This window comes from Oncorhynchus masou, chromosome 1 (assembly GCF_036934945.1).
Source record: "Oncorhynchus masou masou isolate Uvic2021 chromosome 1, UVic_Omas_1.1, whole genome shotgun sequence".
In the NCBI taxonomy this organism is placed as follows: Eukaryota; Metazoa; Chordata; class Actinopteri; order Salmoniformes; family Salmonidae; genus Oncorhynchus; species Oncorhynchus masou.
This window is the reverse complement of record NC_088212.1, coordinates 44,840,742-44,867,828: the sequence shown is the minus strand read 5'-3', so window position 1 is coordinate 44,867,828 and position 27,087 is coordinate 44,840,742. Positions and strand designations below refer to the sequence as shown.

Here is a 27,087-nt window from a genome sequence, read left to right as displayed (position 1 = left end):
GGTTTCTGTACAGCACTTTAAGATATCAGCTGATGTACGAAGGGCTATATAAATAAATTTGATTTGATTTTGCTTGTTGTGTGCTTGCTATAGCTAGGCTATTAACCCTCGAGGTGAACGCTAGCTAGCTAAACGGCAGGACTAGCCGGCATCACAGCTAAGCATCAGCGAAAGCACACGACTAGAACTAGCTCTCTCTACCTACACGGTAGTATTCTTCTCTCACCTAGCTTACCAGCGCTCTTGCTGGCCAGGCTGACCGATCCTACCTTCCAGTAATGCGGTCTTGAAAACCCTCTAGGCTGTACAGCAACTCCACCTTGCGGTGCTCTCTGACTTACTGTGTGCCATTTATGACTGGTTTGGAGCCCACTCCACAGAGTCATGGCTACCGCTTCCCCTTGTGAGGATAACCCAAGCCAGGCACCGGAGCCCCATCTCTGCCCCTGTGGCCTTTGCATCCCAGAGAAAGGCTTCCACCCTCTCTGCTTTGCCTGTTTGGGACGAGAGCATTCTCGAGAGGCAGTCGACTACCCAGAGTCTTGTCTGCACTGCAACACACCGTCTAAGGTTAGCAGGAGAAGGATACTAAAAAAGACAGCTCCTGCTCCACTGGCACCCCCATCTCTGAGCCACCGCACAGGGTAGGGGACAAGAGCTCTACTGTACCCAGCTGGACAGAGGTGATGCATAACCTTGATTATCTTCATTTCCTGAAGACATGATCTCGGGAGAGGGGAGATAGGAGATGACAACGCTCATATTAATAGCAGCCTCTCCAACTTTGAACCAGAGGATGGAGGGGGAGCCCCCGCTTCCTCTTTCACAGGCACCTGCATCTGTCCCCAGGCGCCTCGCCAAGCGCAAAGCTGGTGAAGAGGTCGCAAATCCCCGCCGGGATTACAAGCTCATCGACATCTGCAAGCAAGCTGCGGCCAAACTCGCAATCGAATGTCTCTCTGGACCAAGGGGGAGGCAGGGATTTGTACGATGGGAGAAGACTCCCACCACAAACGACCACGACCAAACCTAGCATTCCGGTGGTAGCGTCTTGCCTAATCGAGTAAAAATGTTCCTGGGAAAAGCCTTTTTCCAGTAGACTAACCCCCAGTGGTTCCCCTACCCTGAACATGCAGGGTATGGATGAGTCCGGTTTCCAAAAGCCCCCTCCGGTGAAGCCCCCTTTGGCTAACTACCTTAACACTTTTCCGCTAGCATTTGTCATAACCGCAGCCCATTTGGTCAGAGCACTTATTTACATGTCCACCTTACTTATGACTTATCTAGCAGAGCTGCTGGAAAACATGGCAAGTCAATGCATAGCTGACCCTTCTATGTATATGGGAGGAAATCTGTGTCATCACAGATCTCAACCTCTGCTCCTCTCGGGAAGCTGTACAGAGTTATGGCCGTACCATGAGCCTTGCGGTAGTAGGAGAGAGGGGCCCTTTGGCTGGACATAGCCAGTCTTACGGTCAGGGTCAAATCTGGCTTTCTGGAATGCCCCTATTACACACAGTGGGATGTTAGGAAAACATGTCAGAAATGCGAAATCCGTAGGACGGAGGACAACGTCTGCATACCCCGCAGTCCCTGAGGCAGATCACAAATGCCCCATGGGGGTTTGGAAAGGGACAACGGATAAGCCTCAAGAGCCCTAAAATCCTGGCCTCGCAGCGAAATATTAATACCCAAGCGAAGCCCCACACCCAGGGCCGACCCGGGCAAACAGTCCTTCGCTGCAATCACTACGAAATTCTGACCTCTCAAGCAGGTTAGCGTTTTTCGTCATGAATCTTGTTCTGGATGCAGCTCTAGTCATAAAATCTGGTTTTAAATCAAACCCTAACCTTAACCACACTGCTAACCCTAATGCATAACCCTAACCTTAAATGTAGACTAAAAAGCACATTTTTACAACATAGCCAATTTTGACTTTGCAGCCGGCCTATCTAAAGGGAAATCACTCACTCGTGTCATACTAATGGCATGGTGGCTATAGGACCATCTGATATGTGTTTCCAAGGGTTATGCCTCTGTTACAGATCTTCAGCTCTGCTCCCTGGTACAGTGCCTTCAGAAAGTATTCACACTCTTTTTCCACATTTTGCTGCGTTACAGCCTGAAATGTTGATTTTGTGTCATTGATCTACACAACAACACACCATAATGTCAACGTGGAATTTTGTTTGTAGAACATTTTTTACATTAACTAATTCAAATCTGAAATGTCTTGAGTCAATAATTATTCAACCCCTTTGTTATCGCAAGCATAAATAATAATAAAATTGCATAATAAGTTGCATGGACCCATTCCATGTTCATTAAGTTAATTAATTTCAGTGCAGGTGTTTGTTTACACACAAGCACATATGTACGCACGCACAGCTGCACACACACGGACAGACACAAACATTTCTGTACGGTGCTTGTCAGCAGGTCAGCAGCAGAGTTCAGTAAACATACTACTTGATGAATTGTGCATGTGTGCTCCCAGGTAAATATGGTTAGACAGCACTGTAACCATTTCCTACAGCCACTTGTTTCCATGCCAACCACAGCCCCTGCTCTGCTGCAACTTTACAGCATGATAAACACAAAAGGCTGATAGATTTCATTGGTCCTCCTTCTGTTACTGATCTGGGAGGATGAGAATGTATAAGAACAAAGTGACAGGAGAGGAAGAGAAAAGGTGGCATTATTGCAGTCTATTATGAATTTTGCCTCAATGTCCTAGATTTAGTGGTTGATCTTTGATTCTAAATTCAAACCTTGTGAGTTGATTGTTGACTGCATAACATGTATGATTTCAGTCCATGACATTCGTAAAAAACTTGTTTTTGTTCAGTATATACCCCTGTCTGTGTGGACTTTGTGTGTGTGCGAGCTTTGTGGAGACATGTCTTATCATGTTATGAGAACCTGGCCATGTCAGACCTCACGACAGGTATTGAATTGATGTATTACGGGGTGGCACGGAAAAATAAAACCTTGGGCTTTTCCTCTGCCTGGCTGCCGTTATTGCATTTGACAGGACAGTGACCACATAACTCAATCCTGTCAACACTCAAATTGAGGCCCTTGAGAAAGTGTTCTGCCATTGACCTGCAAATTCTTTCTGAGCCTTGTGGCCAAGACCATGTTTGCTCACTTCACAGTTGTGGGTTGTGTGCAGATTTGGGTTCAAATAGTATTCGTTCTCTTTTCAAATACTTTGATTGTTTGATTGAGCCTGCTTGAGAATGGCAGATTTGACTGACTTTGCACTGTTGTGACTATGTCAGTGTCTCAATCACACCAGGCAATCTCAATCAAGTGCAGCTGAAGTATTTCAAAGAACACAAATACTATTTGAAACCCCGGTCTGGTTGTGTGTGTGCCAGGAGGGTGGGATGTGGGCTCTAGCTCTTCTAGTGTGCTGCAGAATCAGGATGCTGAAAGAAAGTGACGAAGCCCTGGTGATGCTCGCTCAGTCTTCAGTTTTACTTTTTTTCCAATCATTGGAGTAGAGCAGAATTAATCACTCTTAGAGCTGTCTGTTCCCGTCAGCCAGAAGCAATCCATCTCTGAACCGGCATCTGTAATTTGGCAATAACTGTTATTTTGATTAATTTGCTGACTGAAACGGTTCCAGGACTTCCAGGAGAAGTCAATCGACAATGACAGATTGATGATGTGTACCCTTTAAAAGTCAATGCCCCCAAACTTCGCAATGATTGGGTTATATAAAAGATATTACAGATATATGTTGTAACCTCTTAAATGTGATGATGTAGGGATCACTGTGTTGGATGCTCCTTTGTAGCGTGGGGGCCTATACTTCAAATGCACTTTGTCAGCGGAAGGAAGCTTCAAGCTTGTTGCTTCTTCAACAGACACACGTTATCATTAGCCTCTAGCTGTGACTGAGGGCTGAGCTGCTGAGTGTTAGGGTGTGTCTCAAATCACACCCTATTCCCTATATAGTGCACTACTTTGACCAGAGCCTTATGGGTTCTGGTCAGAAGTAGTGCACTATAAGGAATAGGGTGCCATTTGGGACACACACTTAGTGCTACTGGAGATACTTTACAGCGTTAGCTTGTTGTGTTGCGTTGCTGCTGGAGAAGCACAATTGGTGACATTCCTCAAGCTAACCACGTCCCTCCTGTCTTCCCAAAAGTACGGAAAGGGATTTAGGTATCAAAATATTTGAGCTATCCCACAGTGTTTATCAAAAGAAAAAGCAGATTCAGCATGTGTTGTTCACATATTTTCTCTTCACCTTGATTTTTCTTTTCTTTTTTTTTTTTTACAAAATTCATGTTCACTTCAATCCCTCCCCCTCTCAAGAGATTGCAGGGATGGAAAACATTGGTGATGTATTTTGTCATTTCATTTGACCAGACAGAGAGAGAGAGAAAGAGCCACACCCCCCAACCTTGGGGATGTTTGTTTTAAACACCTGGCACAGCTCTGAATTTTTCACGGACAAGACCATTTACACTGTGAGAGGAATGTGAGATTGTCTCACTTCCACTATGAATGGGTAATAATAAGTGGTGTGGAAACATTAGGATTCATCAGCCACTTCAGTCAGTCTACTATGGTAGACTGACTGAAGTGTACAAAACATTAAGAACACTTGCTCTTTCCATAACCTGCTCTTTCCATTCCATAACATAGACTGACCAGGTGAATACAAGTGAAAAGGTATGATCCCTTATTGATGTCACTTATTACATCTTCTTCAATCAGTGTAGATGAAGGGGAGGAGACAGGTTAAAGGAGGATTTTTAAGCCTTGATACAATTGAGACATGGATTGTGTATGTGTGCCATATAGAGAGTGAAGGGACAAGACAAAAGATTGATCTGCCTTTGAAGGGGTATGGTAGTAGGTCCAAGGCTCACCATTTTGTGTCAAGAACTGCGACGCTAATGGGATTTTCACACTCAACAGTTTCACGTGTGTATCAAGGATGGTCCACCACCCAAAGGACATGCAGCCAACTTGATACAATTGTGGGAAGCATTGGAGTCAACATGGGCCAGCATCTCTGTGGAAAGCTTTTGACAACTTTTAGAGTCCATGCCCCGATGAACTGAGGCTGTTCTGAGGGCAAGCGGGGGGTTGCAACTCAATATTAGGAAGGTGTCCTTAATGTTTTGTACATCGGCTATGCATCCCCTTCATGTCTGGAATAAGCAGGAGACATTTATGCATTCCCTTAGCCTAATTAGTCATCTTTGTTTATCTTCAAAGTATGTTAACCAAACTCATACACCTGCTAACAAGCACCTTAGACATTTTTGTGTCTGTCCGTGTGTGTCCGTGCGTCCATGTGTGCGACCATGCATGCATACGTGCGTGCATATGTGTATTTTATCCTGTCTTTGGCCATTTGATGGATATTTATATTTACATTTTATTTAATCATGGGAGCACAATTGAGACCAGGGTCTCATTTTCAATGTTGCCCTGCATGAGGACATAAAATTAAATATAAAACTACAAGATACAATAACAAGTGCATTATATTAGAACATCACAGGCATTATAAGCAAATAATTAAAGTCAATCAAACGCAATTGCACACCTCTGAACTCATTTATCATATCTAAAATCAGATTTACCTAGTTCGGTGGAGACCCGAGGAATCTCAAGATATCATGTTTTATATCATGTTTTTATACTTTAGAAAATAAATTAGGTAAACAAAAAGTGATCTATGGGACTTTAATGAGGAACTAGCCGACCTTTTGATACAGGATATTGTTATGCGTATCAAAACTATCACCTGTGATAAAGCGAAGGGCGGTATGGTAGACGGCATCCAAAGGTTTAAGAGTAGTAGCTGCTGCATTCCGATAAATGGTGTCACCATAGTCAAGAACAGGCCGGAAAGTTGACTGTACTACTTGCCTTCTGCTGTTCAGGAAGAGACATGATCTATTTCTATAAAATAAGCCTACTTTAAATCTCAGCTTCTTAGCTAGCTCCTCCGTATGTTTTTAAAATGTCAAATTATTAGCAATCCAAAAGCCCAGATGTGTATAGGCAGGAACCTGCTTGATGAAAGAACCATCCAAGTGTGTAAGACATCTGAAATATTTCTGAGAATTAGAAAACAGCATACATTTAGTTTTCCCCGCATTAAGTACCAATCAACAAGGTGTTTCTGCAAGGAAACAAAATCAGATTGCAGCTCCAACATAACCTGGTCAGCCGTAGGGGCAATAGCATACATAAGTGTCATCTGCATACAGATGAATGTAAGGTTTTTGCAGATAGACCAATATTATTTATATAAATAGTAAATAGGACAGGTCCCAAAATCGACCCCTGTAGGACACCTTTAGTATATCGAGGAAATTCAACACCAAACCACTGGTTGAGGCCCATTTCCGACATTTGAATGAGTAGGGGATGGTTGACAGTATCAAAAGTCTTGGATAGATCTACAAATATGGCAGCACAGTAATTCCTATGATCTAAGCAATTTAATATATAATTTAAGACAAGGGTATCTGCTGAAACTGTGCCATGTCCAGGTCTAAAACCAGATTGGTACACATTAAAGGGATACGTCTGTAACGGTCGTCGTATGAAGGAGAGGACCAAAGCACAGCGTTGTAAGTGTTCATCTTGGATTTTAATAAGAATAATGAACACTGAACAAAACAATAAACGACAATGTGAAAAAACAAAACGGAAACAGTTCCGTGTGGAACAAAACACTGACACGGAAAATAATCACCCACAACTCAAAAGTGAAACCAGGCAAACCTAAGTATGGTTCTCAATCAGGGACAACGATTGACAGCTGCCTCTGATTGAAAACCATACCAGGTCAAACACAGAAATCCCAAAACATAGAAAAAGGAACATAGACAACCCACCCAATTCACGCCCTGACCATACTAAAACAAAGACATAACAAAAGAACTAAGGTCAGAATGTGACAACGTCGGGATTTTGGAAATGAGGTTCTTTATCTAATTGCCCAGAGTCATCATGCTAGCAGATACCCATAGACTTCGTCATTGCACTAATTGCTAGTTAATATTGGCTCGCAAAGCTCCATCTTACTTCCTTCATACTGGACAGAGAGAAATAGAAATGGCATCCACAAGTTCATAAGACTCTGGGGAAGTAGATAAAGGGCCTCATTGCCAAAATCCTGAAGTATCCCTTGAAGAACATAATGTGAAGTTAAAAAAAGTTCTTAGCTGAGAGTTTGCCAGTGATTCTAATACTTTTGCATGGCAAGATAGTTTATCAATTGGGCAGTAGTTATCTAGGTCAGAAGGATCCCCACCTTTGTAAAGGAGGTGGACGTGCACCGCCGTTCAGATTTTAGGGACAGCACCAGAAGCAATTGTTAAATAAAAAATGTGAATCAAAGGTTCTACAATGATGGGGGTAGAAATGGATCAAGCGAATCAGCTACTGTAGATTTCTTTACATCAATATTTTGCAAGGCACTTACATCATTGACACAAAATGGTTCAAATGAAGAAGAAAAAAGTCTACGTGCATGGAAGTGCATCATTCTCTGCTATTTGTTTAGAGGTGAATAAAGGACACCCTCTAGTGGAACTTGACGTATTTCCAGAGACCAGTCTTTCAAATAGATGGCCAGCTGAGGCAAAACGGTTATTAAAAGCACCACAAATGTATTTTTGTTGTCTGTTATGGGACCGGAGCCTGTCATAACCTGCTGGGGCAATGAGGGGATTGAGGTTTTTTTTCTCCAAATATTTGTCCAGAATATAGATAGATTTCCACCACTCTTAGATACAAAATTCAAGAAGTATGTTAATTTTGCTTTTCTAACCAGAGTAAGACACGTATTTCTCAAATGTCTGAAGGACTGCCAGTCAGAGGTAGAATCAGCAAATCTAGCTTTAGCCCAAGCAAAGTTTCTTTCATGAAATCTTTCAGACAATTCATGCGTAAACCATGGGTTAGACCTGTCCTTTAAAAAAAAAATATCTTTGAAATAATGCGCAGGTAAGATTTTGGTAGCTTAGGATCTCTAATGTAGACAATGGGACAATCGTCACAGCTCGTTAGCAAAGATTCCATTGGCTGTATACTTATGAGGGGTGTTTGTCAGAATGATATACAAAAGAGTAGGTTTTTCAGGGTATTTCAAGTTGGTTTAGATATCAGTTGAGTTAAATTTAGCTCAGTACAAATATATTTCAGTCTATGATACTGGCATCAACCAATCCAGGTTAATATTAATAATTCAGATTTAGCATTTAGCATAGTTAGACAGCAAGTCAAACAATTTGCTATGAACAACGAGGAGGGCCGATGGATGGCGATAAATTCTCACTAACGTTAGTTGGGCATTATACAATAAAAAACAAAATGGTAGTATACCCAATGAAGAACACAGCATCATGAAAAGAGAAGAGGTTCAAAAGGCTACATCAGAGCCACCGACTGACACCGCTGTGAGATACTGTGTAGGTAGAGGATGTCGGAAGGTAAGGAGAGAAAAAGGAAATCTCTCTCCAGGGGCAAGAGATTACCACACCACTACACCAAAGGAATGGCTGGTGGTTATGTTTTTATTCACACACCTCAAATTCAAATAACTTCAAAAGAACCTGGGGAAAGAAATTGTTCAAACAATATCTCAGAGGTTTCAATGGAATGTCGAAGTACTGTTAGATCCCTCTGAATTTTCCAGATGCACCAGAAGCCTGCTGCTCTGCCAATCTTGAATTAAAATCTGACCCGGAGCTCCCATATGGAATACACACTCTTCAGAGGAAAGAGGTACTGTGATAGTCACCACTCCAGCTATTTGATACTTGTTGTTATTGAATTTGCAGTGTTAGGGATCAATTTAGGTGCAGCCCGAATTTCATCAGATCTTTTTATTGATTGGAATGCAACGCAAGGTCATCGACAGTCACCTTGTGATCATTTCTAATAGAGGGAGAGAGAGAACCAGGATGTCTTTCTAAACCAAAAGTATCCTAGTATTTATGATGTGAAAAGATACAATGTCGCCAAGAAGGTGTTAGGTGCCTGCATGCCACTTTCCTTCCTACCACAGCATCAAAGGCCTTTAATTGGTGCTGTCTACATCAAGTAGTAATTCAATATGATTTCAGGAGGAACACATAGGAGATTTTGGAAGGGTAATTGCCTAACAACTGGTTTTTGGAGGGTGATTACACGTTCTGGGAAGGCAAGGGGATTTAGAAATGAAGTGACAGGGCCTGAGTCACAGAGCAAACACACACACACACACAGTGTATTCCAACTGGTAACGTGTTCTGCCTGATTACTCTGAAAGGAACTACCAGCCTGCTGCAGTGAGTCTCTCTCTCACTCTCCTCCCCCAGGAATGCACTACTCACAAAGACAGCCTGCAGTGTACAAAGGGGCCTGATTGTGCTGTATTTCGATTTGACAATATGAATGTGTTTTAAATGGGAAGAAATAACCCATTGACAGCCTTCATATTTGTATTTATTATGGATCCCCATTATCTGCTGCCAAGGCAGCAGCTACTCTTACTGGGATCCAGCAAAATGAAAGGCAGCCATACAACTTTAAAAACATTACAATACATTCACAACACAATGTATGCCCTCAGGCCCCTACTTCACCACTACCACATATCTACAATACTATGTATATAGTGCGTATGTTATCAGGTGTGTATATGTTTGTGTTGCTTCACAGTCCCCGTTGTTCCATAAGGTGTATTGTTATTGGTTTTTTAAATCTAATTTTACTGCTTGCATCAGTTACTTGATGTGGAATCAAGTTCCATGTAGTCATGGCTCTATGTAGTACTGTGCGCCTCCCTCAGTCTGTTCTGGACTTGAGGGGTATGCATGGGCGTCCGAGCTGTGCGCCAGTTGTTCAAACAGACAGCTCGGTGCATTCAACATGTCTATACCTCTCATAAATACATGTAGTGATGAATACAGTTTAGTGAATGATTTACCCCAAATACAATGCTTTAAGTTATTGTATTATATATTTTTCGATAAACTGTCGGCCTACCGTAGGCAACATGAGTCTCACTAGTGTTGAGTAATGTGCTGTTAAAAGTGGTGTAGGTCTTGTTTATTTAAAGAGCATATTGAAGTTAGAAGCAATAGGATTTGAAGCAATAGCCTACAACTATTTTAGCACCATTTCGCGCTGCTCTGAGACAAGCATGGGGACTGGTCTTGATAAGTCAATGAGATTTTTTATTTTCACTGAATCTCTGTTTAGGTATTGGTTAGACTAGAATTAGAAAATTAGGATGTGCAAATGTTATGCTCTTAGTGTAAACTTTATTTATTAACTAGGCAAGTCAATTAAGAACAAATTCTTATTTACAAGGACAGCCTACTCCTTCCTCCCCATCGGGAATTGAAACCCGGTCTCCTGCGTGTCCGCACGACACGGGGATTCCTTAGCTAAATAACCCAGTACTTTACTCCCGACTGTCACGTTGTACAGCTCCATATTTTAATGTTCCATCCGAACGGAAACCCAAATTCTTATTTTCAAGGACAGCCTACTCCTTCCTCCCCGTAGGGGAATTGAACCCTGGTCTCCCAGATGCCTGCATTCTCTAGTACAGCCACTATTGAAGGCTATCAAATGCTTCTCAAAGATGCCCTCTGGTGGTCAAACTAGCACTAAATAGCATTAATAGTACAAGTGGTTCACACTTAAATAACGTGCCATAGAATTCTGCAGCACCATGCAAGCTGCAATGCTGTACGCTGCAACTTTTAAAGGACGAACCACTGTATAGTGTTGAGTAATCCGCATACAGACACGCTGGTTTTACTCAAAGCCAGTGGCATGTGTTAGTAAAGATTGAAAAAAGTAAGGTGCCTAGACAGCTGCCCTGGGGAATTCCTGACTTTACCTGGATTATGTTGGAGAAGCTTCCATCGGATGTGCAGCCAGACTTATTTGCCATTTCTTTTGCCTCATCCCCGTCAGCCATACAATGTTTTAATTCCTCATAAATCCACAGGGATTTAATCATTTTTACAGCCATTTTCTTAATGGGTGCATGCTTATTAGTAAATGGAATAAGCAATTTCATAAAAGTGCAGCGTCTGTTTGCTCTTCATTACATACCACAGACTAACAAATATTCTTTACATCAACAACATAGGAATCACTACAAACTTATTGTATGACTTCTTACACACTATATTAGGCCCAGTCTTTGGAACTTTGGTTTTCCTAGATATGGCTACTATATTGTGATCACTACATCTGATGGATCTGGATACTGCTTTCAAGCTAATTTCTGCAGCATTAATAAAGATGTGATCAATACATGTTGATGATTTCATTCCTGTGCTGTTTGTAACTACCCTGGTAGGTTGACTGATAACCTGAGCCAGGTTTCAGGCACTGGTTACAGTTTTAAGCTTTTTCTTGAGTAGGCAGCTTGATGAAAGCCAGTCTATTGAAATCATCTAGAAAATATACCTCTGTTGATATCACATACATAATCAAGCATTGCACACATGCTATCCAGATACTGACTGTTAGCACTTGGTGGTCTATAGCAGCTTCCCACAAGAATGGGCTTTAGGTGAGGTAGATGAACCTGTAGCCAGATTACTTCTACAGTATTTAACATGAGATCCTCTAAGCTTTATAGACATGTGGTTCTGAATATAAACAGCAACACCTCCACCATTGGCTTTTCAGTCATTTAAAACCTTGTATTACTACCACTGTATCAAAGCTATTACCTAAGTGAGTTTCAGAGATAGTCAGAATATGAATGGCATCTGTTATTAGCAAATTATTGATTAGGCTACATATGTTAACACGGGCTATTTTGAGCACTTTTCTTCTGGGATGCTTACTTGTTTTCATTGTTTTACTAGGAAGCTTAGCAGAAGTAGATATCCTCATGTGATTTGTGTTAGTGCAGGGTGACCTGCACACAATGGACTTTCTTACTAGGGCACACTGCCTCAGTGCTAACAGCATAACTCTGGTTCATAGGCACATGACTACTGCATGCAATAGCTGTAGGATCAGCAGAGGCATTCAGGGCAGTTAGAGGGACATACAATTGGGTTACTTACATGTGTCTACCAAAGCCCCTGGTATCGTGTACATTTGCTGAAGCATTAGGATATCTCAACGTCACAATGAGTTGGCTTCGGCTTCTCCGGCTCATGACATGCGACCAACATTGATTGCCTTGCTCCTCTTGCTGTGCTCCTTCGACTCCGCTATCAGATGGGGGAGCTCCGGGCAACACTGGCCAAATGGATAACGACAAGGCAGAGATGCATCCAACAAGTGCGAACGCCGTCCAGACACCGGCATTGAAAAGGTAAACATTCCACTCTGCCTTTTCCGGTTTCTTAAGTAGGCTGGCAACCTGTGTGATCAAGGAAGCCACCTCAAGTCTATAATCCTCGGCAAGCAAACAACTGCCGTATTGGAACTCTGAGTGATCCAGTTTGTCTCGAAACAAAGCGTAGTAGATACAGCTTCTACAGTGCTGGAACCGTTCATTTATTTCTCCAGACAATGAGGGCTCCATTGCAAAACTCTTCTGGGACTAATTTTGTCGGCTTGATGGCTATCAGTTTAGCGGCTCTGTCAAGCAGGCTTCAACCGGTCTTAAGCGGGATTCCGGGACAAGAAATACCAGTTCTAACTGTTAAAAGCTAACCGCGTCGTGGAATCCACATAAAAACAAGTTTGGTATTTATAATGAACAAATATTGGTTATGTTTAGGTCAAAAATTTCAAACGGAGTGTTTCCAGTATAGTGTTCAGCTGCGCACCCTCACAGACTTGAGATCCTCAGTCTACAAGATAATGGAACAGCAGGATAGGGGCAACGGCTGGAGTCACAACAAAATAAAATATAATGCGGAATGACATGTCATGTGTAGAACATCTAAAGACCTGTATCACTACACTGAAATTTTTCTAGTTTCTAACAGGCCGTATTTGGGTCTTTTTGGAGCCTTGGTTCATGTTATTTCAGGACCCTCATACTACACAACAATGAGGTGGTGATTTTTGTTTCTCAAAATCAATTGAAATCACTAAAACGGTGTCTGGACCGTTCTATAACATTTCATTTACATAAAAAATAAAGATTTGCTTGTAGAAAAGAAAACTTTAATTTAAGACCAAATTGCAAGTTTTTCTTTCATTACTTTTTACAATATATTTGACTTTGCAGCTGGCTCATCTAGCATAATGATTCATTACAATAAACGTCAACCTGTGAGCCAGGTCCCCTTCACGTTGAAAACAGACCCGGACAGTGTTTTTTTATATTTTTTACACAACATAAAAACATAACTGCAGCCAGATACAATAGAGAATGCAATAGAACCCCTGTGGTCATGTTTTAAAAAATTATTCAATATTGTAATTGGAAAAACAACCCCACAACAAACGGTGATCATGAGTTGTATCTAAATGCGTTTGGCTCAGATTCAGATCGCCTATCATATATCACTGCATGTCAATGTTTTTTACTAGCTTCCTATGCCTACAGGGCACCATTTTGATGGCACTGGTAATACAAATTATGCACTGACAAACCACTTGTTAACCTTATGCAATGATCCTATCATCCCACTGTCATCACAAGTCATTAGTCACAACTTCCTATCTGTGTTTAATGTTCCACATTAGAGGGAAAGTGGCATAGAGTATAAATAGCTCAAAATATGTTCAGAATGTTGTTTGTAAACAACAACAAGGTCAGGGTCAACAGAACAGAAGCACTACAGCTTGAGTGCAGTCTAGTGCTGGCAGGAGTTCATTTCTTTGGCCTAACACTGTGTTGGGGTCCAGGGCCTCATGGCTAGAGTCAGGATGGGTGGAATAACAAAGAGGACATATGTGCACTCAGTAAGAAGTAATGCCATATTCATGAGAAGAAAATAAGTGGGGGAGGCCATGTAATGCCATATTCAAGAAAATAACAACAGAAAGTGATAAGATAATAGGTTGGAGGCAGCATGGAACCTTTAACAGTGGCAGATAATGTAAGGGATAAAGCCAACTTTCTGTACATCACCTTAGAAACAATGGACAACGCAGTGGGATGAGATTGAGCCGGGTCCCTTCCTTTCGATGTGCCTTCCTGAAGACAAACAATGTATATGAAATGCTTCAGTCTGGTTCTAGACCCCATCATAGCACTGAGACTGCACTTGTGAAGGTGGTAAATTACCTTTTAATGGCATCAGACCGAGGCTCTGCATCTGTCCTCGTGCTCCTAGACCTTAGTGCTGCTTTTGATACCATCGATCACGACATTCTTTTGGAGAGATTGGAAACCCAAATTGGTATACACGGACAAGTTCTGGCCTGGTTTAGATCTTATCTGTCGGAAAGATATCAGTTTGTCTCTGAGAATGGCTTATCCTCTGACAAATCAACTGTACATTTCGGTGTTCCTCAAGGTTCCGTTTTAGGACCACTATTGTTTTCACTATATATTTTACCTCTTGGGGATGTCCTTCGAAAACATAATGTTAACTTTCACTGCTATGCGGATGACACACAGCTGTACATTTCAATGAAACATGGTGAAGCCCCAAAATTGCCCTCGCTAGAAGCCTGTGTTTCAGACATAAGAAAGTGGATGGCTGCAAACTTTTTTACTTTTAAACTTGGACAAAACAGAGATGCTTGCTCTAGGTCCCAAGAAACAAAAGAGATCTTCTGTTGAATCTGACAATTAATCTTAATGGTTGTACAGTCGTCTCAAATAAAACTGTGAAGGACCTCGGCGTTACTCTGGACTCTGATCTCTCTTTTGACGAACATATCAAGACTGTTTCAAGGACAGCTTTTTTCCATCTACGTAACATTGCAAAAATCAGAAACTTTGTCCAAAAATGCAGAAAAATTGATCCATGCTCTTGTTACTTCTTGGTTAGACTACTGCAATGCTCTACTTTCCGGCTACCTGGATAAAGCACTAAATAAACTTCAGATAGTGCTAAATACGGCTGCTAGAATCCTGACTAGAACCAAAACATGTGATCATATTACTCCAGTGCTAGCCTCCCTACACCTGCTTCCTGTCAAGGCAAGGGGTGATTTCAAGGTTTTACTGCTAACCTACAAAGCATTACATGGGCTTGCTCCTACCTATCTCTCTGATTTGGTCCTGCCGTACATACCTACACGTACGCTACGGTCACAAGACTCAGGCCTCCTAATTTTCCCTAGAATTTCTAAGCAAACAGCTGGAGGCAGGGCTTTCTCCTATAGAGCTCAATTTTTTATGGCATGGTCTGCCTACCCATGTGAGAGACGCAAACACGGTCTCAACCTTTAAGTCTTTACTGAAGACTCATCTCTTCAGTGGGTCATATGATTGAGTGTAGTCTGGCACAGGAGTGTGAAGGTGAACGGAAAGGCTCTGGAGCAACGAACCGCCCTTGCTGTCTCTGCCTGGCCGGTTCCCCTCTTTCCACTGGAATTCTCTGCCTCTAACCCTATTACAGGGGCTGAGTCACTGGCTTACTGGTGCTCTTTCATGCCGTCCCTAGGAGGGGTGCGTCACTTGAGTGAGTTGAGTCACTGATGTGATCTTCCTGTCTGGGTTGGCGCCCCACCTTGAGTTGTGCCGTGGCTGAGATCTTTGTGGGCTATACTCGGCCTTGTCTCAGGATGGTAAGTTGGTGGTTGAAGATATCCCTCTAGTGGTGTGGGGGCTGTGCTTTGGCAAAGTGGGTGGGGTTATATCCTTCCCGTTTGGCCCTGTCCGGGAGTATCATCGGATGGGACCACAGTGTCTCCTGACCCCTCCCGTCTCAGCCTCCAGTATTTATGCTGCAGTAGTTTGTGTCGGGGGCGAGGGTCAGTTTGTTATATCTGGAGTACTTCTCCTGTCTTATCCGGTGTCCTGTGTGAATTTAAGTATGCTCTCTTTAATTCTCTCTTTCTCTCGGAGGACCTGAGGCCTAGGACCATGCCTCAGGACTACCTGGCATGATGACTCCTTGCTGTCCCCAGTCCACCTGGCCGTGCTGCTGCTCCAGTTTCAACTGTTCTGCCTGCGGCTATGGAATCCTGACCTGTTCACCGGACGTGCTACCTGTCCCAGACCTATTATTTGACCATGCTGAACATTTGAACATCTTGGCCATGTTCTGTTATAATCTCCACCCGGCACAACCAGAAGAGGACTGGCCGCCCCTCATAGCCTGGTTCCTCTCTAGGTTTCTTCCTAGGTTTTGGCCTTTCTAGGGAGTTTATCCTAGCCAACGTGCTTCAACACCTGCATTGCTTTCTGTTTGGGGTTTTAGGCTGGATTTCTGTACAGCACTTTGAGATATCAGCTGATGTATGAAGGGCTATATAAATAAATGTAATTTGGATTTTATTTGCAGCCGGAATAACAGCAAAGTATCTGCATATTTAAGCGGTTTTCTTGTGACATTCATTTGGATGCATCTATAACAATTAGCTGATGATGCACAAATTTGCCTGGCATGGAAAGATGTTCCTTCTCATCAGGACACTGTTCATTACGAGATCACATTGTATATCAAACCCTAGGCTAGAAGCTAGCTAAATAGTTTGTAGCTAGCAAACATGCCAATATGAAAACACACACAAAATAAAAGTAAAACGCAAACATGCTGTGTAGCTAAGGTAACAGATATCCCAGCTGTTAAATCAGAGACTGATGAAGATAGACTATTACCTGATAATAAGACTGGTGGTGTTCTGTGAGGAACCAACCACACAGTTATAAGTAAAAGGACCAAATTCATTCTCCATTGTTCCAGACCTCAATCATAGGGTTCTCTTGTACCTTCTGTACTCACCAAATATTGGTCCCCAAAAGGAGCAGCAGTGTCAGCTAGAGTTATATGAGTGAATATGATAATTTTACATTCCTTGTTCTGCCACCATTTCCAATATTAAACAGTGAGCCACACTGGCAGAATCTGTATTTTTGGGTCCAGGCTGATAATTGGCTGTTTCACCTTTGGTTTCTGTCATTTCTGTGAGAAACTTACAAGGACCATCATTTTTTTTGTTATATCACTTTCAGTTATAACCCTCAGCTTGCCAGTAGCAGAACCAAGGAACCGACTAGAACCAAGGAACCGATTAGATAGACAAGCAAACAGTCCCCAAATGTTTTCCCTTTCCACTAAGTCCAGATGCCATGAAGCAGCAGGAAAACATTTGATATTTTTGCTCCATTTCCTTTCCCACTTACTGCCAATAGCTAAGCCTACCTTTCTTAAATCTAAAACCACATGCACCTAGTTCATTCCACCATGCATTCCCATCCAAGGCAATTTTGCTTCACCCCTCCCCTCCATTTTCTTTCAAATTACATTTCAAAGAGTCCTTGGAGACAGCAGTGGCCTGAGAGTTGGTGGATCACATTTTCTCATTAATATAGTGGCACCGTAGATGCCTTCTGATTACAGCATGAATAATAAATAGGCCACTGCTGAGTCTCCCTTCAGTGGGTTAAGCCCTACTATTTAATTCACGGTCAATCCAACAGTATTAGGGAAACTGCTTCTCCACAGTGGCAAATGGAACACGGCATTGTTGTTCCAGGCTTAATAAACAACTAGTCAAGTCCTGTAACTGTAGGGAAGGATATTCTCAGAGAATCACAGTCAGGGCTCATGAGAATAGTCCTGTTGCGTTTGACATGCCATTTTGATTTGAGAAAGTAAACTGTGTTCCTTAATAGCAGTTTCAGATTGTGTGTTGAATGTCATAACATTCACAAATTAATTGGTCGCTATATCTTTATGGTTCTCGTTCTAATAGTTGCTTGAGTGCCATTCTTAAACTCGTCCATTTTCCATTTAGTCTGACAAATCACATAACAAGATCTGTATTCACGTGGAGTTCCATAAAAGCATAAATAAACAAAAGGGAATACATTTAAGCTTGATTTTCCACACTTCAATCCACTGCAGATGAAAAAACAACAAATTCAAAACAAATGTCTGGGAGTGGTCCCTAAGCGACGGCTTCACTGGCTCAACATGCAGTTCATGAACTAACAATTACACGGCGATCTGAGGGCTCCTGAACAGCTAATCTTTATTTATGTCTGATTAACATAATATAATTTACCAGTCAAAAGTTTGGACACCTACTCATTCAAGGGTTTTTATTTTTACTATTTTCTACATTGTAGAATAGTGAAAACTACAAAATAACATGGGACCAAAAAAAAAAGTGTTAAACAAATCTAAATATATTTTAGATTATTCAAAGTAGCCACCCTTTGCCTTGATGACAGCTTTTTCCCAACCAGTGTCACCTGGAATGCTTTTCCAATAGTCTTGAAGGAGTTCACACATATGTTGAGCACTTGTTGGCTGCTTTTCCTTCACTCTGCGGTCCAACTCATCCCAAACCATCTCAATTGGGTTGAGGTCGGGTGGGTGATTGTGGAGGCCATGTCATCTGATGCAGCATTCCATCACTCTCCTTCTTGGTCATATAGCCCTTACACAGCCTGGAGGTGTGTTGATTCAAATGTTCTGTTGAAAAACAAATGATAGCCCCACTAAGTGCAAAACCAGATGGGATGGCGTACCGCTGCAGAATCTTTTGGTAGCCATGCTGATTAAGTGTGCCTTGTCCTCCATGCTTGTGATGGGTCTGTTATTTGAACTCTGAAGCATTTATTTGGGTTGCAGTTTCTGAGGCTGGTAAATGCTAATGAATGAATGTATCCTCTGCAGCAGAGGTAACTCTGGGGCTTCCTTTCCTGTGGCGGTCCTCAGTTTCATCATAGCGCTTGTAGATTTTTGACACTACACTTGAAGAAACATTTAAAAAATGTTTTTACATTTTCCGGATTGACTGACTGTTATGGGCCCCTTTGGCCCTGCAGTCTAGGGGGGATGGAAACGAGACCCATAACATATCTCATGCAAATCAGAACAGTGAAAAGGAACAGTGAGAACTAAAAACAACAGACAACCTAAATCTCCCGTCAAACACTAAAGGTTTTATTGCTTAAACACACGGTAATGGGGGGGGGGGGGGGCTGAGCTGGACCCAAGGAAAGAAATAAATATCCAAAAAAACCTGAGGTAGTCTTACCTGCTTCAAGCAAAGCTAGCTAACAGTGATACACCACAACAATACATAACGGACAAATGTGACATGTAGGCGCAAAAACAAGAGATAGCTCAATCCAAAGAGAGATAGAGAGTTTGGGAAAATAACTGACTGGGTTTTAAAACCAAGTGATTGGGTAAGGGAAAAGGAGCAGGTGTGTCTTCAGTGGCGACTGATTGGCGACTGATGAGTGACACCTGTGACTAGGGCAGAAGGAAATAAAACAAATACACACACAGGATACTTGTATCAGTAACACTGACCTTCATGTCTTAAAGTAATGATGGACTGTCGTTTCCCTTTGCTTATTTGCGCTGTTCTTGCCATAATATGGACTTGGTATTTTACCAAATAAGGTTATCTTCTGTATACCACCCCATACCATTGCACAACACAACTGATTGACTCAAAAGCATTAATTCCACAAATGGACTTTTAACAAGGCACACCTGTTATTGAAATTATTATTAACTACCTCATGGAGCTGGTTGAGAGAATACCAAGATTGTGCAAAGCTGTCATCAAGACAAAGGGTGGCTACTTTGAGGAATCTCAAATATAAAAGATATTTGATTTGTTTAACACCCTTTTGGTTACTACTTGATTCCATGTGTTATTTCATAATTTTGATGTCTTCACTAATATTCTACAATGTAGAAAATAGTAAAAATAAAGAAAACCCCTTGAATGAGTAGGTGTGTCCAAACTTTTGACTGGTACTGTATATGTGGCATACATAAATAATGCACAATCTTTCTAATTATGTGAAGGGCATCCTTTTGGTTCAGGCAGAGAAAGTTATGTGCTGCTATTCTTCCTCCAGTATTTTCAAGGAAGTATGTCTCCCGCTACAGGTTACAAGGGGTATATTCTCAACTCGCATCACCCCGTGTGACTCAACAACAGGCCGTAATAACAAATGCTATACTGATAGGCAAAATAATCATATGCAAACTTTGTGACTGTGCAGTATTTAAATCACTGACAATAACATGTCTGTTTGTCATAGTAAATGATGCATTTAATTTAAAGAGATTCTCTGGTACTTTTGTATACTTTTTAGTCAGTAGTTCTGAAAGTAGCACTCACAATGCAAAAGTGGTCCCACATCATTGCTCTTTCTCTCTCCCTCTCTGTTGTGTCTACTGAGCCGTTGGGCCCACCCTGCAACCTCATTGGATAACGCTGTGTAGGCCTCTTGCTAGCTGTCACTCAAAATGCGAGGGGCTGAAGCTCATTGGCTAAAATTCTAATTGCTAGGGGCTGGCCCACGTGGGGAGAAATGTAGGGAAAAAGGCACGGCACAGCTTTAAGAAAACTCCCAAAGTGGGAGGTTTAAAAATACTTTCTTAGTCACCAAGTACCGGAGCATGTCTTTTACTAAACCAGCTTAACCCTCCAATGTTGTTACGGTATTCTTTACGGACACATCTACTGCGCAGGAGATAGTTGAGTTAAAAGCTTTTCATATAATATAATATTTTTAACATACTCAATAATTGACTTTTGAATTGATCCATCACACAAAAATTATGGCAATGTGTAACCTATTAATATTTGACATTAATTAGTAGACCTGAAACTTTAACAAATACTGTACATAATAAATAAATAAATACTAATTGTATTATTAGAATTATTGAAGACTTTCAAAACAGCTTTAAAAAGACCCAAGAAGTATCAAAACAAAGTAAACAAAGTTTACATTAGCTCTAAAAGTTTTTCCTTCACCTTGTCTTCAATGCTCGCAAAGTATTTCATTTTGGCGAGAAGTGCTTGGCAGCTTGAAGCTCTCCTGTTGAAAAGAAAAAAACTGTATGTGGAGCAAAAGCGAAAAGAAAGTTGAACCATGTGACTCACAAGCACATCTGAAAGCATCTGAATTAACACCATAAGACTGAACAGTGAGTAGGAGGGAGAGAAACATAACACTTTAGTGTCTGAGAGCAACATACCTTTGTGCAGCGATGGATCTATTTGTTCAGTCAAGTCTTTCAATTTATCTGCAAGTAAATGGGGAGAAAAAAGTTGAAATACATTTTGCATTGAAATGCAATATGGTACAATTTCCAAAAATCACATCCCGTAAGCTTATCAAAGCCATTACTGTAAAAAATAAGCAATACACTGATTAATTTTGTTGAACTCCCTTCCTGCAGATTCAAATCAACATATTCATGAAGAAGAATAAGTAGGCTGAGTAAAATGATTATTTTAACCCACACCTTTCATAGAGGCACCTATCTTGTCCGTTTCTTCTTTGCTCTATGCCTCATCCAGAGCTTCGTTATCTCCATCAACTCCATAAGAAACATAGGATTGGCCCCATTATCCGTCCCCTCTTCTATGTGCATGATCTTCAGCTCCAGCTGAAATAGAAGAAGGAAGTCACTTACAATGACTGATTCAACCTTTTTCGTTTTATGACATGGAAGACAACATTCCACCGGTTGTCACAGATAGCAGGCAGTCACATAAAAAGACAGGATTCAAACTGTTCATTTTCCGACATTGAAGGGAACAACATTCCACAACTGTCTGGGATGCTACAAAAATAACCGATTAAAAGTCTAGACGGACTGACGGAGGCTTTGTGCTGCTGCATGCTATTTAGGCGGTCAAGGCTGGGTAAATGTAAAATACGTTGTGACAAATATTGCTGTTAAAATGGTTAGGCTACATAAATACTATTTGATGAAATTGGTTTTAGAAAAGGGACTCAAGTGAAATGGTGCCATCGTTCATTCAAAATGGGTCTATTTTAGGGCTCTCCAACCCTGTTCCTGGAGAGCTACCGTTCTGCAGGTTTTCCATCCAACCCCAGTTATTAGAATCTGGTGCGCTAGATTAGGAGGGTTGGAGTGAAAATCTACAGGACAGTAGCTTTCCAGGAACAGGGTTGGAGAGCCCAGGGGCCTCATTTATCAACCGTGCGTAGGCACAAATGTGTGCATAAACCATGCGTGGGATCATTTCCATGCAAAGTGCACATATGAACATTTGCTTGACAGTATGCGTGAATTTATGCACAGCATGCGTAAGCACAGTGCCAAGTGGTAGAATAATCTGAAATAGCCGAATCCACTAATTTGAAGGGGTGTCCACACACTTTTGTATGTAGGTAGATAGGTAGGTAGATAAAGTTGAAGTCGGAGGTTTACATACACCTTCGCCAAATATATTTAAAATCAGTTTTTCACAATTCCTGACATTTAATCCTAGTAAAAATTCCCTGTTTTAGGTCAGTTAGGATCACCACTTTATTTTAAGAATGTGAAATGTCCGAATAATAGTAGAGAGAATTATTTATTTCTGCTTTTATTTCTTTCATCACATTCCCAGCGAGTCAGAAGTTTGCATACACTCAATTAGTATTTGGTAGCATTGCCTTTAAATTGTTTGTTTAACTTGGGTCAAACGTTCTGGGTAGCCTTCCACAAGCTTCCCACAATACATTGGGTGAATTTTAGCCCATTCCTCCTGACAGAGCTGGTGTAACTGAGTCAGGTTTGTAGGCCTCCTTGCTCGCACACGCTTTTTCAGTTTTGCCCACAAAATGTTATATAGGATTGAGGTCAGGGCTTTGTGATGGCCACTTCAATACCTTGACTTTGTTGTCCTGAAGCCATTTTGCCACAACTTTGGAAGTATGCTTGGGGTCATTGTCCATTTGGAAGACCCATTTGCGACCAAGCTTTTAACTTCCTGACTGATGTCTTGAGATGTTGCTTCAATATATCCATATAATTTTCCTCCCTCGTGATGCCATCTATTTTGTGAAGTGCACCAGTCCTTCCTGCAGCAAAGCACCCCCACAACATGATGCTGCCAGCCCCTTGCTTCACGGTTGGGATGGTGTTCTTCGGCTTGCAAGCCTCTCCCTATTTCCTCTAAACAAAACGATGGTCATTATAGCCAAACAGTTTCATCAGGCCAGAGGACATTTCTCCAAAAAGTACAATCTTTGTCCCCATGGGCAGTTCCGTAGTCTGGTTTTTTTTAATGGAGGTTTTGGAGCAGTGGCTTCTTCCTTGCTGAGTGGCCTTTCAGGTTATGTTGATATCGTACTCGTTTTACTTTTGTACCTGTTTCCTCCAGCATCTTCACAAGGTCCGTTGCTGTTGTTCTGGGATTGATTTGCACTTTTCGCACCAAAGTACGTTTATCTCTAGGAGACAGAACGCATCTCCTTCCTGAGCAATATGACGGCTGAGTGATCCCATGGTGTTTATACGTGTGTACTATTGTTTGTACAGATGAACGTGGTACCTTCAGGCATTTGGAAATTGCTCCCAAGGATGAACCAGACTTGTGGAGGTCTATATTTTTTTTCTGAGGTCTTGGCTGATTTCTTTTGACTTTCCCATGATGTCAAGCAAAGAGGCACTGAGTTTGAAGGTAGGCCTTGAAATACATCCAGAGGTACACTGCCAATTGACTCAAATTATGTCAATTAGCCTATCAGAAGCTTCTAAAGCCATGATGTCATTTTCTGGAATTTTCCAAGCTGTTTAAAGGCACAGTCAACTTAGTGTATGTAAACTTTTGTCCCACTGTGATACAGTGAATTATAAGTGAAATAATCTGTCTGTAAACAATTGTTGAAAAATGCACAAAGTAGATGTCCTAACCAACTTGCCAAAACTAGTTTGTTAACAAGAAATTTTTGGAGTGGTTGAAAAACAAGTATTAATGACAACCTAAGTGTATGTAAACTTCTGACTTAAACTGTATGAATTGCACACCCCAATCTTTAACATGTCTCCTCCACTTCATCTACACTGTTTTAAGTGGATTTAACAAATGACATCAATAAGGGATAATAGCCCTCACCTGGTCAGTCTATGTCATGGAATGAGCAGGTGTTCATAATGTTTTGTACACTCAGTGTATATTCTTTCATCAGATCAAATTTTAATCGTCACATTCTTCATTACCAACAGGTGCAGAATACAGTGAAATGCTTACAATAATGCAGAGAGAGAAAATAGAGATATTTGAAAAGTAATAACATGTAATTATAAAAGTTATAATAAATATATAATAAATATTCACGGGGTACCAGTACTGAGCCATTGTGCAAGGGTATGAGGTAATTGAGGTAGATATGTACATATAACTAGAAATAAAGTGACTAGGCACCAGGATAGATAATAAAAACAGAAGCAGAAGCTTATGTGAAGAATCAAAACATTTTAGTGCGAAAGGTTCAATGCAGATAGTCCGAGAAGCTATTTAGTTAAATAGTTAACTAAATAGCTACCCAGACCAACTATTTAGCAGTCTTAGGGCTTGGGGGTAGAAACTGTTCCGGGTTTTGTTGTTTCCAGACTTGGTGTATCGGTACTTCTTGCCATGTGGTAGCAGAGAGAACAGTCTATGACTTAGGCAGCTGGAGTATTTTACCATTTCCTCTGACACTGCCTGGTATAGAAGTCCTGGATGGCAGGGAGCTCATTCCCAGTGATGTACTGCACCGTACGCACTACCCTCTGTCATGCCTTGCGGTCGGGTGCCAAGCAGTTTCCGTACCAAGCGGTGATGCAGCCAGTCAAGATGCTCTCAATTGTGCAGCTGTAGAACCTTTTGAGGATCTGAGGGCCCATGCCAAATCTTTTCAGCCTCACTACAGCCCCGTCGGTGTGAATAGGGGCGTGCTTGGCCCTCCGTTTCCTGTCGTCCAAAATCAGCTCCTTTTTCTTTCTGAAGTTGAGGGAAAAGTTGTTGTCCTGTCACCACATTGCCAGGTCTCTGACCACCTCTGTCTCATCGTTATCGGTGATCAGGCCTGCCACCGTCATGTCGTCACGAAACTTAGCAATGGTTTTGGAGTCGTGCAAGGCCATGCTGTTGTGGGTGAACATGGAGCACAGAAGGGGACTAAGCACAAACACCTGAGGGTCCCCTGTGTTGAGGATCAGCGTGGCAGATATGTTGTTATTCAATCATTTCATCCAAACTGCTTTTTGGTGATTGAAAGATGAATGAGGGCCACACTCCAGTCCATCTGGTGGTGGTAATGCACTTTAAAGCTAGCTAAATGTTCATGAATGTTTCATGTGTGTTTCGACCTGTCCCCAAATTAATATAGCTGGTTCACGGTTGGTTTTGGTATTTTAACCTGCATGTCATGAACGCATCTGGTGTGGCTAGACAAAATCAATATGCAGAAGTACGGAGCCGGTTTGATCAGCATGTAAAGGTGAGAACACACCAGTTCACCTGCCAAGACTGAATCCAAACATTACACTGTTGAATTTATGTGCATTTTACATTGACTGTACTTTTCACAGCATTTGTTGAAAAATAAAGCTGAAAATACTCTGGATACAATCAGCAACATAATAATAATACAAAATGTGGGGTAGATGCAACATAAGACCAAGCAATTACAGGGGTTTGAGTAGGAGGACTAACTGTTGTCTCCAAGGCCACACACCTCTCCAAAGTGTGTACAGTTCCATAGCAATTTCAATGCACATTGATTACTCAAGAGAAGAACCTTCAGCTATTAGTTGCCTCTTTTTTTTAGCTCTCCTAGCTGTGCCATTAAGGAACTAAAGCAAGGACACGTTTTGTTTTGAACACATTTTGGTTTGCATAGAATAAAGTTTTTCCGCAGCTAATTTTCTTCACAATACGACAAACAGGCCAATTCTGTTTAGGACAACCCAAGGTTTGACGCCATGTCCTCATTGAACCTGTACATCAAACAAAGCTATAATAAATGTTGATAACATAAATAGCATGAGTTTTATCATATGGAAATGTTAAGTGCATATTTGGACTCACAGGTGTGTGGTTTTCTTGTATGACATCAAAGCTGTATTTATTATAATCCTCAACATCTCATGTTTCAGAACATATCGAGTCCTCTTGATTTACACCATCTCCCTCACTCAGACAACAAAACATTTGAAAAAGTATCCCAATTAGCAGGAGGGATGGGAGCATCTTCCTTTTGAGGGTGGTCCTCACATGTGGGTCGTTATATTTGAATTTGATTACTTTATGATCACACCCCTTTTGATTTGAATGAAACCTTTACATATTTGCCCATGGTAGAAGTGGTCAGAATGTGACTTTTTGGACCTGAATGCCAAAACATTAAGGAGATAGAGGTGCTCAAAGAGCTGAGGTAGAGGGAGGACATGCCTATGAGGGACTTAAATTGGTACTAGTAAATAAATTGGGTAAATAAATTGGAACTAGTGGGTCTGGTGTCGTGTATGCCATGTTTTTCAACTGCCCTCGACAACATGTGAATGCAATGAGTGTGAGCAAACTAAAGGTATAGGAATAGGCAACCTGGTGTCAGAGCACTTCGTATTATGTACGTAAATCTGAGATGCTCCATTTAGTACGATACGTTACATTTTGTATGGTGTGTATTCATTTGTGGATGTCCTTGATCCATTTTTTTGTGTGATATGTTACGAATTACAATTCAAATGATAGGTTATGAATTTGCAAAATGTACAATATGTTACAAATACATTTAAAAAATAATAATAATAATTTGCAAAACGTATGATATGTTACGAATTCCAATTTTTGTGTTTAATGTTAGGTAGGTGGCTAATGCTAACGTTAGCTAGTTGGATAACATTAGCTATGTTAGGGTTCAGGTTAGGAGTTAGGTTAAAGGATTAAGGTTAGGGTAAGGGTTGGCTAAAGGGGTTAAAGTTAGAGGAAGGGTTAAGTAACATTCTAAGTAGTTGCAAAGTAGCTCAAATGTAGTAAGTAGTTGATAAATTGCTAATTCGATCAAATGCTAAAGTTGTCTGTGATGAGATTCGAAAACACACAACCTTTGTTGTGCCGTTATACACCCACCCATCCACCCTCCTTTCATTTTAGATTAAGTAACCTTTTTATGTAACTATACCAAACATAACATATCATACTAATGTGAGTGTCCCGGATTTAAATTTACTAAATTACGTCTAGTCTATGAGACCAGGCTGGGATAGGTTGTGTGTGTATGTG

At 41.3% G+C, this 27,087-nt stretch overlaps 1 long non-coding RNA gene across 2 annotated transcripts in view; it reads right to left on the bottom strand.

Annotated features, from left to right (window-relative positions):
• The window catches only part of LOC135545179 (uncharacterized), a 59,745-nt gene that overhangs the window by 32,217 nt on the left and 441 nt on the right, over window positions 1–27,087 (bottom strand). Inside the window, exons 2-4 of one of the 2 annotated variants that reach the window (XR_010456421.1) lie at window positions 21,324–21,467; window positions 21,054–21,101; window positions 20,830–20,893 (exon numbers count right to left, since the gene is read on the bottom strand). This is a non-coding gene — a long non-coding RNA (uncharacterized LOC135545179). Of the gene's footprint in view, window positions 1–6,618; window positions 20,894–21,053; window positions 21,102–21,323; window positions 21,468–27,087 lie in introns of those variants that run through there. The other variant, XR_010456418.1, reaches the window with a different exon arrangement.